This window comes from Plectropomus leopardus, chromosome 14, assembly GCF_008729295.1.
Source record: "Plectropomus leopardus isolate mb chromosome 14, YSFRI_Pleo_2.0, whole genome shotgun sequence".
Taxonomy (NCBI): Eukaryota; Metazoa; Chordata; class Actinopteri; order Perciformes; family Serranidae; genus Plectropomus; species Plectropomus leopardus.
Window position 1 is genome coordinate 21,938,071 of NC_056476.1, and position 16,773 is coordinate 21,954,843.

A 16,773-nucleotide genomic window follows, 5' to 3' on the forward strand; every position below is an offset into this window, starting at 1 on the left:
GTCATGTACACAGCTCTGCAGTAGACAAGTCTTTCTGTTTTTATTTTTTAGTGTTACATTCAGTGTTGGGCTTGCTACTAAAAAAAAGTAATACATTAACTTGTTACTCTTTTTGAAATCATTACTCCTTTTTCATTGCACACCACAAAATTGGTAATTACATCCTTTGTCCTTGAAATTCATACTTCAGACTGTGTGCACCTCTGTGTGAATTAAGGATCTGTCTAAAAGATGGGGAGTCAGTCATGGAGATAGGCAACATTTTATCCACCACATATCCAACCACAAGCTTCATTCATTCTTTATAGTTTGTAGCCTACAGCTGTCCAACATTAAAATCCAGTTTTGTTTGTTTATTGAGTGAGGGCTACAGTCATTCTCCATGGCCGCAGAGGGCTCACCTTTGGTAAGGTATATTTCCTAGCGCTTCACGTTATTGTGCTGTAGTAGTTGATATTTCAGACTGGAGGTTTGAGGACGTGTTTTGCACGGTAGAAAGTGTCTTAGTACCACAATCTGCTACAGTCTTCTTGTCATCTTTCTTCCTAACAAAATAAAAGTAACTGAAATAGTTCCAGCCGCTTAAGGTAACCCGACTTTTGACACGCAGGCACAATGTGACAGTTATGAAAATAAACCCATGGAGGGGATTAATTGTTGTATTTCAATCAGGTGGGCTGATAGGCAAAATCGCGTTGTAATGAGATATTTGATTTGGGGGCAACTAAAATATTGTTTCTTAAATTTTATTAGTAATTTGTTATGCTACTGGAAAAACTAATATTGTTACAGTAATGCATAACATATTATTGCCCAACACTGGTCATGTTTGACAACTGAGATGGGCCGGAAAACAGGTAAGTTAACAGTAAAAAGCACAAAAAAAGTGTCCCATCAAGTGATGTGAGATCACAGATTCAGGAGAATGGTGCTTCAAAGTCGCCCTTCTTGTTTTATGAAGAGTGAATAAAAACTTAATGGCAGTTTGCTGGAGCTGACAGATTACCCAGCAGCCGGCTATGTCGGTCATGGGTCAGCGCAGGGACGACTCTGTCCCCAGACTCTGTTAACTAAGTGGGCCGGCACTATCTCTGCCCCATCAGCCAGCCAGTCTGCCAACTCCCTGGAGGACACTAATAAAATATACCTGTCTCCTGTTTTGAGTGGCTGGTTTATTGTAGAGAGCAGGCATCTATCAACTTCTGTAAAAAGTTTAAATGAATAATAAAATGATCTCCAAGTTTAGAGACTTTTAAAGCTGGCTTTCGGTGACTTTAAGCCATTTGCAGACAGTATTAAAAAAGCTCATGAAACAACATTATCTTCCTATGATACGATCAGACTAAAGAAACCAGACAGCAGGTGTTGCTTGCCTTTAAAAAGCTGCGTATATTCCGAAACCTTCAACAATGTTCTCAACCTTCACCACCCAAAAAAAAACCACACACGCAAACACACGCTCCCTCTGACGCCCGCTGTATTCATTTTCCACATGGAGCTATAAGACAAAAGGTGGTCTACTCAGGTAATGGAGCGACTCGGAACACAATCTGCTCAGGTGGAAGACCTCTGTGCTGCCATCTTCACGCCTGAACTGCAGTCAATGACAGACATACAGCGTCTCTCAGAGCACAAACTGCCAGAAGCTCCTCGCTGCTGTTCCAATAACCCTCTATTCACCGAATTGTCTCTCTGCCTCTTTCATGAATACAGCCCGTCTCCCTCGTGTTCAATTACCTGAGTCAATATGGATGTATTGAACCCCAACATATGAGTCAAATCATAAAGTGTATATAGGCTACAAGAAGAGGGATATTATGGTCATCTCAAAGGAGGCGGTGAAAATTACACTGGTGATTTGCAGCCCAGGAAGTAAACAGAGTTGTAATATATAGGAGTAATAACACACAAATATGACTCCGGTGTGGACGGCATCTGTGCAGTGTTGCTGCTTTGCACCGGTTTGTCAAGAAGATGCACTTCAGATCAGAGCATCTTGTAAACAGGTTTAAAATTATGCGATAAAATAAAAGTCTATGTGCCAGAATAATGCCTGTGTGTGAATGGGTTCATGTGAGACCATGTGTGCATTGCGTGCATGAGACAGCTGCTGTTTTTTGGCACTCACATGCACACACACACACACACACACACACACACACACACACACAGACACTCACACATACAGCATGCACTCAGGTAGCAGCTGGGCAGGCTCACCTGTCATATTAATAAAACCAGACAATCCCTTCCATCAGCAGCAGCAGAGGCCAGAGCAGACAGAGACAGAACAAAAGAGCAGAGCAGCAGAGAGATGTGAGGGAGAAAACGGACAGAATCAGAGGAGGACTTGGTAACACTTTCTGTGAAGCCCATATCCTCAGTTTACTATAGATTCCACCTTTTAGACATGCTGTAACCCCTCATAATGCATTACCAGTTCTAATAATAAGAATCCTAAAGTTAAGCTTTCACAAGGGTTGTCATAAGACCATAAAGCGATTTATACAAAACGGTATTTTGATATTTATAATCAGAATAGTACATTATAATTATACCAATATTGTAGTCATCAGTTATTTCAGAAACTCCTACAATGCATTTCTATGTTATAGTTATTTATGTAGACAAAACATAAGACACTGATGCATTATACATATGTATATATATGTATACACAAACAAACATGGGCTTTATAGAAAATGTTTATTTTAAATATTACAATAAAGTAAAAAAGGATATTGATTTATTGATTAGTTTATTAAATGTGGTGCACAACCCCCCACCACCACCACCTGTAAAAAAAAGTATTATCCTTCAAATTTATTGAATTTATTACAAACAAGAACCTAATGATGTATCAAAGCAAACAACTAAGCTGATAAACAACAATAATATTAATTACCAAGCAATTAAAGATACAGTATGTGCAAATTTACAAATTGTGACTTTTTCTTTTCTTTTTTTGTACTGCGCTACACATGGCTCTCATTTTCTCTTACTCTAATGCTCTCCTCAGACATTTCTCTCCACTCTCCCATATGCATCAATGCTAAAACCTGTATTATCAAAAAAAGCCATTTTTTGCCAAGAAGTCAAAAACAGAACATTTCTATAAGTTAAATTTACATGACAGAATTGACAAATTATGATGAATACAGTATTGTGTCTTGGCCAACTCATTTTTTTTCCCAAACAGCGGACACCTCATGTCACTGTGCAGCCAAACACCATGTACAAGTTCTTCAACGATCACACTCTCTCTCTGTAAATTAAATGTTTTACATTTGTCTGTGTGGTAATCTATGATTTGAATGTCATCTCTAAGCTTTGGCTTATTCCAAATCTCTAAATTCTACTTGTAGGTATAAATTGTACCTTTTTTTGGGAGTCACTGGGCAATCAGACAAGAGGATTGTCTGTGGATGATAGAGTGATGACAATACTGATAAGATAAGAAAGCCCCTTTCGAGACTTTCTGAGTGTGTGTGTGTGTGTTCTGTGCATGCGTCTCGGTCTGCTCCCGTGTCTGTCTGTATGAGTCGGTGTGAGGGTGCATGTTGCTGCTTGCTCGTTTGTGTGTTCTCTTGGCATCAGTAAAGGCCTTGGACAGAGTGAAGAGAGGGCCCAGGGGAGAGGGAAAAAGAGAGAGAGAGAGAGGCGGCAGAACAATGAGGGGTGGTGGAAAATGACAAGCCTGGTAAAGGAGGGCTTCCTGAGAGCACCACATCTAACAGGGGAGGCTGTGCCGCACAGACAAGACCGTCCTCCTCCTCTTCCATTAACCCCTGGAGCGCCTGCTTGCCCAGGTAGAGGCTGATTCATTGAAGGCACTGACAGCTGCTCCATGGGTGGGATCCTGTGTTTACTTTTACCTGTAGACTCAGAAGACTCATTCTAAAGCCAATGAAAGCGCTAATGTGTCATAACTGACAGCGAAATGAAAACAATGTCATGGACCCACAAGATCATCTGACAACATGATGAGATTGAACTTGATTAATCTAAATCTATTGCTGTCAGCACAAATAAAAATACACTGATTGATTTCATTCAGATGAATGAAATTAATGGAGGCTGCATTGTGGTGGAATCATTGGCAGTGTCATTAGACTGATTACCTACATTTATACTAGGTTAATGTATGATATCCTTATTAAATGTTGTTTACTGTGTCTTTACATTATTGGATTATTCCTCATGAATATATTCCTTATGATAGTACAATTACTTTGTTTTATAAGTATTAGCTAAACCAAGTTAGTCTGACTAAACTTGATCATCACAAAGAGGATTTTGCCAATGATAAAGTTAGAGATCTGCTAGTTTTGTTTTCTTAACATGTTTAAGAAAATACAAATATGATTTACTAGTTTGCAACCAGCAGAATACAGATATATAGCACAGTAAACTTGGTAACAAAAAAAAAGCAATTCCACTTGTCATTTTTAAGTTCCTGCAACTTTACAAAATTAAGTTATACGGCTAAATTTTGAGTAAACTTAACAAGGAGATATACATACAGTAAACATAAATTAAGATTTATAGTTATATTCATTTTTTCGAGGCCATTGGTTTTCAAGATTATTTTAAGTAAGATCAACTTATCAGATTTTTGTATATTATTCCTTATGAATATATTCCTTATGATATGTTATTTACTGTATCTTTACATTAATTGTATCTTTTTATTCTAATAAATTTATATTTATATAGAAATTCACTTTACATAGTAACATTACAGTTGATATGACTTTAAATGTTGAAACATTCTTTTGCTGTCAGCACAAATAAAAATGCATTGATTTTTTTCAGCCCCTTCATTTAGATGAATTAAATTAGTGGATGCCACATGGTGGCTAAATCATTGGTATCCTGGCAGAGTGATTAGGCCTATTACCTACATGGGTGAATTGACAAAACGTGTCAGAGGGAAGAAGTAGGAAATGCTTCATAAAGAATCTTTTCAGGCAGACTGACAGGGCCCAGTGAGTGAGCGGCAATTTATGGACGGAGGCACAAAAAGGAAAAGTTTCCCAGTGTTCATCGGAGGCCAGTGAATCCAAAATGAACTCTTTTTATGAGGCTGACTTTGCCTCCGTGATGGCGCTCGCACAAAGCAGCCAACAAAGGGTGGCAGTAAAGGGGGAGTTGTGACAAGATAGCGGCACAAAGAGAGAATCAACTTTCACGTGGCTGAATGCAGGCAGGAGCCCGGCCCAGCTGTTTTTAATGGCGATGCATTGACAGGAGGGCAGGCTATTTTTAATCGCGTGCACACACACAAAACTCCCCCCTGCTTTCACCGAGCTTTGTCAGTAACCTGCGGTGACCTGCATTCAGCGTCTGCGTCAGGGTCCCCTGCACAAAAGAAGCTGGACGAGAAGGGTACAGGGACGTCTGCAGCTGGATGTCCAGTCCAGAGAATCCCCCATTGCAGACCTCCAGGATGGACAATACTTAGAAAAGAAAACAGTGTCATAAAACTGTTGGAATAATTGACATAAGAATGTGTGCAGAGGCATGTAAAGCCATAGTACGCTTGCTACATTTCAAACTAAATAAATGTCTATAATGTCTCTGCAAACACACACATACACACCCGTACACAGGCACAAAGAATGTACAAACAAGTCTGAAAACAAAGGGCTCTTGTAACAGGGCTTGGGATCTTGATGAAAAATTCAAACAATATTAAATGGGGAGTGTCAACAGCAGACACACTTCTGCTGAGGGCCCTTCAAACAGACGGAGTAACTCGGTACACACATTACGCCGCCACAGTTCAACCCCTTAGCGTAATGATGATGGCAGCTTTAACTGGGGCACAGCTTTTAAAACCCCCCCCCCCGCCAAACACTCCCTCCCTATGGGGGGGGGGGGGGGGGGGTAAAAGCTGAGGATTCTGGCTTTAAAAAAAAAAAAAAAAAAAGAAGGTGCAAGGAGTTGCTGTGTCCAGGCATGTCTTTTACTTCAGATTTACCTGCCCGCTGAACGTCACAGGTCACCTGGATTCCCTGCGACCCCTCCCCTACCCTCCTTTAGTGACCACTTCATCAGGAGTTGCGCTCCTGAAAGATGCAGATTAAGATATCAGTGCTGAAGGATTCCAACTGTCCTCCTGCACAACACGGAGCAGTAATGCCTCCTGACAGGCGAGCTTTAGAGCCAGGTCTCAGATTCTCACATCCATCAGTGATGCCTCATCTTGGGGGTCGGAAAAAGAAACAACTCACATAAATATGTGGACTTCATTGAGCACATGAGGAAAGAGTGCACGGGGGAAGGATAAAGGACCACTTTCCTAAAATGTGACGCACGTGGGTCTGGGTGTTTGAAAATATTTGGAGTGGAGCAAGTGTGTGCTTGATGAGAGCTATTTCAGTGCACATTTAGAAGTAAGCAGAAGGGCCTTAAATAAAGCAAATGAAAAATTGAGCTTTGAACTGAACTTGCCCATTTTATTTTTGTAACATTTTTTTTATATTCACACTTTCCATACTGCAAGACTAAAACAACACTCAACACACTGTGTAAATTGTATTCTTTAAAAAAAAATTTTTTGGTTTTATTTAAATGTTGTTCTACCTTTTTACATTTATGTATTTCTTCATTTTTACCATTTCTACATGTAGTTGTTGTGCGCAGAATAAATCCTAAACAAAGTTGATTTTGGTCCCAAAAACCTTGCAAACATTTGAGTGTAAACCAACATTATTAATGTTTTCAGTGTCATCTAGAATATAAAAGAAAATTTAGCAGCAATGATCTGAAAAATTTATCTTTTCTGTTTGTTTTTCTTTCAGTGTGCTGCTAATTTGAATTTGAATCCAGAGGATGTAATTTTATAATTTATAAATGTCACAACTGTTTATGGTGTTTTAAGTCCATGGACGTAGGTTTCATTTCAAAATTTGGGAGGACACAAATGAAACAAGGTCTGGTTGTCTGCTGACAGAAAAATTTGAGCGTTACACAATGAATTTCCTGCATTCTGGTGGATTTTTAATGCACTAATTTGTGCCTTTTCTGCATCTCATTGTGTCTTGTATTGTTCAGGTGACAGACTGCTGTTTAATTCACAGAGATGTAAAGCAAACAGAAATAGACTGGCTAGAGTTTATCTATGGCCAATGGCTCAATCTGAGGGCAGTAACAACAAATAATTCCCAACTCTTATGGACAAAAGAGGGAGACACGTGTAAAATTAACCAATAAAATGGCTAAAAGTAACTAACAGTGATCAAAATAAGCCAAACAAACTGCACAAATAGGTAGGAGAAATCTACAGTCAGTAGCGAAGGGAATGGATGAGTGAGAATGTGCTGTAAGGGAGTTTAAACAAAAGCAAAGGAAGCAAAGAAGTGATGAGGAGGTCTGCCAGCCACACACTGGCTGCTGCTCCTGCTTTTATGTGCACGGGGCACACCGGGCCCAGGTGTGTCCAATGGCACTGATCAGGCTCATCAAGTCTGCTGCAATCAGGAAACAATCAGCAGCAGAGAAACCTAAAAGAGGAACCTTACCTAGCAGAGGAGCCGTCACAATATTCTGACATTATTGAAAATGTTTTAGATCAGCTGGAAATTGTAAATACCATATCTTGTTTAGATATTTGTGTACCGTGTAAGTGTTAGTCACAGTTAAGGGGTCAAAATCAAAGCATCAGAGGCAGAGACATCCTGACTTTCAGTTACTGGTAGAGGTAATGCTAGATCCTACATTTCCTATTATGCCAATATATATGCTTTTGAATTTGAAATAATAGGAGGTGATTTGTTTTAAACTTTGGTGAGCTCCCTCCAGAGCAAGACTGAACTGTACACCCTGTGACAAGTAAACTGAACGTAATGTTTAAAAATTGGTGAATGGCCCCCTTTAAGCCAATATTTGGAATATCCTCCTTATTCTTGGATAAGAGGACTATACGCAGCTAATCCAATATAAAAACAGTCATTATGAGAGCTATTTGCCATAAGTGTGTGCATCTGGCAGCGCTGCAGGGTCAGCAACTCCACCTCCACCTGTAGGCAGACAAGAGCGCTGACTGGGGAGGAGCTCAGCGGGCTGTGGTCAGACACAGGAAGCGGAGACAGCAGGTGCACTGTTATCACCTCCATAGAAAGGTAATGAAGCCACATCACAATCAGCAGGAAATGAAGGAGCACAGCTGAGCCTGATAGCCGACTCTACATCATCCAACAACATTTTTAACAACTATATGCGAGTGTATACAGAGCAGCTGACTCTTGGTAAATCTTTGAAGATATCAGTGCACTTAGTGCCCTTGATAAGGGAAAATTTCCCGAACTTCTGTGCCTCGCAGTTGTATCCCTTTTGTTTATGAGCGCTCCATGTAGACTCAAAGTGGTGTGACATTTACGGGTGCCTGCTTTGAAGAGGAGCCAACTGCTCTCTGAGCAGTAAAAGAGCCACCTGCCTTGCCTCACCTGCCCTTCTGTGAGGGCTTAGTGAATAAAAACTCCCAAAGTTTCAGTGTTGGCTAGACCCTGCCCAGTAGCTACTGTACAGTGCAGCACACCTTCAAAATCCCCCCCAATTTTGGCTCTTGCAACAGACAGAAAAGAGGATATAAAGAAGGAGAGCTGTTTTCTTTTCAGTGTCTCCCCTCGGCTAAGTCTGGGGTAAGCCCGCTAATCCCGCTTGGTGTGATGACTCACAACGGGTGTGGCCAATGTGTTCCCAAAGATATCTTTTCCACAGTCTGAATATCAATAGGAATGTTTATGTTGGCTTTGTGAATCATGTTGTGTGGCATTTAATAGTTTCTAATGGCGGCTGAACACCTCTTCTTATGTTTATATCTATATAGAGAACAACAAAATCTGAAAATGTCATTTCTCACATTTGTATGTAATGTTGTATGAGTGTGTGTGTGTGTGTGTGTGTGTGTGTGTGTGTGTGTGTTTCTGACATATGTGTGTGTTTGTGTGAGAGGGAGAGAATTGGGCCAGTGTCCCACCTAATTGTTATTGCGTCTGTGTTTGGCCTGGAGACAGTCGATAGGAATCAGCAGTGAGCGCGCTGGTGGTGCTAGGGGGGTTATGGGGGGCTGTGTCTCCCACTTCCCAGTGTCTTAGTTGTAATGCATCCCTCCACTAACAGGGATCAAGGTATTAGGGATTCAGGTTATTTGTATTGATTTTATGTGCTGTCATGCCGGGCTCGAGGACGCCCTCATATTTGTGGAAATTGCAAATTCCACCTCGGAAATGTCACCAGCGTTTAATCTCTTCCTGAGTGGTCAATACGGGACCCTCGCTCCGGTTCGTCCACGTTTATTAAACAGAGACCAAGCGTTCCCTTGGTTGCCATGGCTCTGCTCAGCTCAGAGTGGGATTGGTCCAGGCTGGATGGTAACCTGGGAGTGAGGAAGTCAAACTTCAATATTAATAACTTTTATAAAATCTGTGTCAGTGGTTATGAGATTGTCCATGGATGAGGGGAGTTAACTCTGGATTAGGTGCAGCATGGGGACGTATTCATAGTTTGGTTTTGAAGGGCTTCAAACTTGATGTGAGTCACAATATTGCAAACTCAAAAATCTTTAGAACATGTAAAAGAAAGCTTTAATTTCCTGACATCACTGTGAGCTGACTGCAGTAGTACTAGAGCGTACAAACTAAGGTCAGTGTCATTATTCTACGAGGACTCTTCAAGGTCCGTAAAAGCAAACTGCTTTGTTGCATCTGCCAACATTTGCATGCTATTATCATCTTTGCTTTATCCGTGTCATAGCAAATGTTTCTCTTTCTCCAGTGTTTACAGGAATGGCCGAGCCACCCCTCCTCTCTCCATTCACCACAATCAAATTTACTCTGGCTTGAGTACACGTTTAGTGGGGACCATTTGTTTGAGGCAAACACTTAGGGCCCTCGTATGTCATTGACCAGTGTCCACAAATATAATCCTATCAAGTTCAATCTTAGGATGTCCTGCGCCATTGTTTTCCTAATGCAATAAATGAAAATAATCCCATCTGTCTTGTTTTAGTATAGAGCCATCTCCTTTTTTTTAACTGCATTATGAACTTCAAGTCCCTCCATCTTTTATTTGTTCAAGTGGACAAACTCCTTGATGATATTGTGATGTTTTCACTGAAATCCTACTGTTGACATCCGTGACAGTATTTACAGTACAACTGGGGGAATGGCACAGCTAACAAACATGAACCTGCCGGGGTGGACGGCGCGCGTGAACGCACCCTTTCTTGCTTGTTGATTAAACCCCATGCTTCTTCCAAAAGCCCTCAGTTGACATGTACCTACAGAGAAAGCCTTAGCAAAACAAGCAGGACCCTTGTAAATATGCAGTGCCCAACAGTGGCACACGCAGTGTTGGCTTACACACTGCTAGTGGTGTTTTTCTTTTTACCTCCAAATTTGCTCGGAAAACTAATCATGGTCTGATAAAGCCCATGGTAAATATGGGAGAGATTGACACCCACATGTCAAAGTTTACATAGCCGGACCAAGTGTACATATAGGGCAAGGGAACTGTGGGGCCGAGCAGGGTTGGACTGGCCTGACCTCGGTGAGTCTGCGCCAGTGAAATAGACACTTTGTGAGAGAAGCCACAGAGGAAGAAGATTACTCAGAGACCTGGTCCAAGAAGGAAGATTGTTTTAAGGTAAACTTTCCGTTAGCACTTTGTGGAATAACAGAAAAAAATGCACAACATTGCTATTAATATATCTTTTTTGTGTAATAATGAATGTGGTTGTAATGTTGCTGCTGTTTTCCTTCCACCTCTCCTTTAAAGGCATTAAAATGATGATAGCCTCCTTCTTGCCAGTCGCTGTCAGCCTTCCAATTGCTTGATAATCCACAGCAAAGACAGTGCAGCTAACAGAAAAGGTTAACCCCTGACTGATGTGTCTGATGTTAATCTATAGATCAATTAGGGAGAGGCACACTGGGTCAAGCTACAGATATTGCGGTGGCTATTAGTTCCTCCTATCTGCCATTATTACACAGTCACATGCTCAAACATTGCGCTGGGTTGGTATGCTAGGCACAGATGCCTAGGGTAAACAGACAGGCCTACAAGGCTTGCACAAAATATTGATCTGACAGCAGATGGGAACCTTGATATCAGCCATTCAGTTTTCCCTGCCTCTGTGTATTCTTTATGTGTGTGCATGTGTTGGAACATTTGTGGCAAATGTGTTTGGGAAAATATTTTAAAAGCACATATTGCATGTTTGTTTTGGTAATCCCGAATATTTCACTTCCAAATTCAGTTTTAGCATATGGTGGTATACTCTGTTGTTCGATTAGTTATATAGATAGATGCATATGGGCTGACTGCAGCATTTTGTTTAGAGTGATAAGTATTTATAATATATACATGCAAAGTGCTTTGGTAAAATAAGTATTTTGTATAGTTCACATTGAATATGGGATAATATTTAATTTAGTTTTTCACCTGTTTTAAAAATAGAAAACAGTTATAACTTCACAAGCAGTATTTCCCCAGTCCCTGAGATGGTCCCCACTGTGTCCCCCCAACACTTTAAATAACATTTTATTGTAATGTTTTGTACAACTAAAATCATAATTAATATGCTACTGTTTGGCCAGTCAGATCCTGGCAGAGAATATGAACTGAGCTATACTCCGGTGGAGAATCCCCCAAACACCTGTTTTATTGTCCTCCCCCTAAAATTAAATCACAGAAGTTGCAAAATCGATGTTGCAATGCACCCTTTGTGCACTCTTTGATACAAGATAATATATAAACAGCTATGACACATAAGTTAGATACAAGTCAGAAGTAGCGGTTTTGAGATTTACATTTTACATGACGTTCTTTGACTTGGTTTCAAATTGAACTTTTGCTCTCCCTCATAATAATCCAAACCTAGAGGCGTTTTTTCTCTCTCGAAAATACCAAACAAAGCATGGAACACATCAGCCTCTTTTGTTGCATTAAGCTGCTGCGTCTAAAAGAGGGAAGGGTTGTCAGTGAGAAAAGATGGATTGAAATTTTCCATTACTTCATTCAAAGCTTCCCTTTCAGTTTCTGCGAATTAGCGGCACGATGGTAGAATAACTAAAGGATGAAATGATGCCTCGTCTATCAGCAGAATGACGGTATGAAGCTTCGCAAATCCTCTTTCTTGGGAGTCTGAACTGATATTATGGGTGATCAAAATGGCGCATGCTGGGAAAAATGTCAACAGGAATGACCCATATCTTAACAAGGGATGGTTCTTTCTTTTCTAAAGCTGGCATTAACATTGAAGCGTCATGTTTTAATGGAGACATGCAAGTGCTCTCAGCTGTTATGAATTGACAATCTCTATATATGAAATTTGGATTTCTACAGAGGGTTAGGCAGGGTCACATACTTCTTCGGACTATCCCTGCACACCACAATGCAGCCAAGATGTCCAAATAGCGCTGATGGGTAATCCAACATTCCTCAATCCTAAAATCTCAGGATCATCACAGCAGGGGCATGGAGGCATATTCATGACTAATTATGTTTCTATATCTTCCTGCTCCGCCTTCCTGTGTTCAGAGCTCCATGGTGTGTTGTGGCCCCTAGGGATCAATCACTCTGAGCTGCCTGGCCAAACACCATTGACAAGGTGGAAGCAATGCAAAGCTGGTCCAGGGCGTCCATGGCATGCCACCATTCAATTAGTCTTGGTCAGCGGGAGGCATGATTATTCAGAAATTAGTGATTATTTCCCTGGGTAAACAGGCCAGATTGGGGTGTGTCATCCCTTTTGCGCCTCGCTGTTCACTGGGCCTCCACAAAGGGAGGCTGGGGCCTGGAAGAGAGGCCAGGGTACAGAAGACTGCTTCCCCTGAAAGAGCAGCCTGCGCCCCCCTTCTCCTGGCCGGACCCCGCGGCTCGACACAGCCCTCCCTGATAAAGTGGTATTTCCCGCATACAAAGGCGGCATCAGACTTAATCCTCAGCCAACCCACACCCCCTTCTTTCTTCCCAGCGAGAGAGCACAATGAGCATAGACCTCGTCTTAATCCAAAGGTGGGCTATCACAGTAATCTGATAATACATGCTGATCAAAGTCTATTCAATGCTAATCAGGACAACAGATCAGCATTATGATCTAATTAGGGTCACCCTATGTGCCGCTGGAGTGAAATGCCAGAGCATTGTAAATAGTAGAGGATGCCATTGAAATGCAAGAGAAGAACAAAAGGCGAAATGCAACTCTTTGAAATGATCTGAACTCAAAGCTGTACTGTCAAAATAACTTGATAGAAACGAGCTAAATGCATTTTGGGATCTTGGTTTAAGATTTGAATCATTCAAGATTATATATCATGTTCAAATGTCAAAGAAAGACCTTACTGATTGTGTTTTCTTTTTCTTCCAAAAGGTTGTTCATCCTTTTTTTTTGCAATTCCATGGCAGCAAGAGGCCACTCCTGACATAAAGGAAAATGAAAAGGTTGGAGGTCACCCATGCTACTGCACTGTCTCACTACATGTCATATGCTCCAGAAAAAGACCAATGCTTTCTTTATCAGTTGGAAAGGAGGATAATCATCAAGGCCTCTTGATAGTTTTTGACTTGTGTGGACACATTCTGTACTTCTGTTTGATTTCGACACTTCATGCTATGCCCAATTAGCCACAAGCTATTAACAAAGCACCAAATCAATTACCCACTTTGCCATTCGGAAGTTGTTGTTCTCCTCTGGGAGGCGCATCAGTCACGCCTTGCCTGCAGAGTCATCCCCTTGCAACTCCACAAAATCTGGGTGGCCGCGGCTCTTTCACAACAGCACAATACAGCTCCTACATTTGGATAAACTAAGTCTACTATAACAAGGCTCCTAGCAATGGCTTAATCCCATCAAAATGGACTCCTTTTTAGAAAAACAATAAAAGCAAGTGCCCACTAACGTCAGTGATATGTTCGGCGTGGAATTTCAGGGGAGGCAGAAATCAGAATGCGATGAAAAATTCCTCAAACGGCGAACGACATCCCTTCCACCTGGGCCTAAAACAACAAAGCAGTTTTTTTGGATTGAGCACTGTTTAGATACTCCTTAGCTACGAAAATAAAGGCCAGATGTGCAGGCAGGAGTCTCATGTGGCTACATGTAGGCTACTTGTGTGTGACGACGGAAGGCAGCCGTGTCGACAGCCATTGCTTTGCAAACTGACTTTCTCTTTCAGAAAGTGTACAAAGAAAGGTTTAACCCTTTAGTCCGAACTAAATGTACAAACATTACTGACAGTGTGAGAGTTGAACTTGGCAGAACTTCAATTAGATGCTTTGTTTGTATGTGTGATAATATACAATATCTATTACATTTTTCAAACTATAAAGTTGGAGTCTTCGGAGATGGCATGTCTAGACAACAAGGTAGATTAACCGGATTAGTCATCATACGAGTGTGATGACTTTAAATGAGTCAAAAAGAAAATGTGTTAGACAGATTAAAAGACAGCCCAACAGTTCAGTTTAACCCCTCAGAGTTGCTTGAAGTTTAGATGTTGTCCTGTGTGGGTCAGCTCAAGGCACGGCCCCCACCCCCATCCTTAGTCCTGACTCCCACACACAGGCAGGAACAAAAAGACCCACCTCAGTGTGGCCCTATCAATGTCACCGCTTTGTATAGCAGTCTTTCAGGGTACATGAAGTGTCTTTAGCCACACTGAGATCAATAGCGCGGGCAACTGTGCAGCAGCTAGCGGCAGCAGCACAGAGCTTCAAGACAGAGAAGATAAAGCTGATCAGACCCAACACATTGTCAGATCTGTATCTTTGATCTACTTGTGGTGCCTTGCTTTTATATAGAACTTTTCAATCTGGCTGCATCTTTTAGCAGGAAATGGAATACAGCCGGTGAGGTGCAATATTGATGTGCCATATCTTCATTTAGCTGGAAATGTCCCCGAGGACCTTTCAAAGTTTTCTGTGTACTCTGCTGAGCCAGATCTTTCCTGACAGTGACCTCAGTCAGCCTATAGGTACACTGGATTGGACAGGTCAGTTCCATTGATTTCCCATTCCCTCTTGGCACAATAAAGACTGTCAACGAACCACTGAGATGTGTCCTTGACCAAAGTGTAACCCATGCTGTTCTATCATGTCTACTTTGAAGCTTTTAACTCAGTAAACGGCTTCTTCATGGTGCAGTGATCCATCGAATAAAATGCAGATTTAACTGTCCATTACTGCCACTTTGATCGTTCCCCTCTTGTAATCGTGTAAACTGCAGGTGAATATATCATTATGAATAAACGGAGACCACCAAGTTAGACTTTAGAGGTTTCTCTTCTTTTTCCCAACAGAAAAAGCCCGAGCCTAATTTGCCATCATCAGCTTCTTTTGTTCAAACAGGGGCTGGTATTTGAGAATAATCCTCCTTCCATAGATGAAATAGTGTCTCGACAGGCAGCGGCAAGACTCTGTCAAAACCTTTTCCAGAGGCGAATCTTTGGGAGATCTGCAATGTTCTAGGCTGAAAAATGTCTTGTTAATGACAAAACAAGTGATGTAAACTTGCCACCTGGCTTTGGATACAGGAAATGTGCAATTAAAGCCCAGGCATGCAGTGAGATGTTTGCTTTGTTTGCCGAATGCTTTCCCCTACTCTGGAAATTTATTTTGTTCTAATTATGCATTTCATTTCTATTTTTTAGAAACACAAGTTGACCCAACATGAGAGTTAAATAGACACCTTTACTTTATATTCAGCACCTAGTTATCCATCCAAAATGCCATGTGTAATGTCATGCAATATCTGACAAAATGACCTTAATTTAAAGGGCTGCCATTGATGTCAACACCAGGTAAATACCAAGTTGCAAATGTGCATTGATTGTTTAGATGCTCCAGGTGACACCCTGCCAGTAGAGAGAACTTTTGTTTACCTCTCAAATTTCACAGTGTTGAAGTGGCACTAAAAAATTATTGATGTATTGCTAAAGTGTCTGAGTGAAAAGACGGATTGCAGGATAAAGATTAAGCATCAAGTTAAAAGTTCTCCTAAAAATGTTCATGTGAAGACTCATTCTAACATATTATCATTGCAAATAATTCTTAAATTGTGAAGAAATGCAGCGTATAAACATACGCTCGCCTGAAAAGTGTCCTTTTCCAAGCATGTGTCCATCATTAGTAACCAATCCTGCATTTAAATGGGTATATATAAAGAAATACATAGTATCCAGGCATCTTTGCTATTCCTTGGCTCACCAACAACCAAAATGGCCAGTGTGTACGGTGCAATTCAATAAGGAAATGAGATGCAAATGACTCCATACATCTACAGCATATTTAAGGAACGTTATTCAGTGTTTTGATCTGGACTCTCCTTTTGTTAGTTAAAATGTACAAACTATTCAAAAGATTTCTTTTGTCCTTAACCTTTGTGAGAAAGTGGAGAAAATATTTGGAATGCATTAAGTTCTGAAAACCGCCTGTCATGGCTGACAATAAAGGGTAGCCTAATAGATGTTAGCATTGATGGTAAAGAGGACAAAAAGAAGCGGCTCTCTGTTGTGCACAAACTGCCTGGCGCAACTAAAAATGAATCCATTTACTTCAGACTGTTTACTTTGTACTTTTGGCTGTGAAGGCAAAGAAAATAAAAAAAAGAAAAAAACCCAATTCACGAGGTGCAGGAGCCAAGGCCTCAACTCCTCTTTCACAGGCCACGTTTTTTCAGCTTTTTAAAAACTCACACGCCAAGCGCCCTGGCAGCCAGCACTGACAACATGCAGGGGAGAGAGAAAAGACGGAGTGAGGAGACAAAAC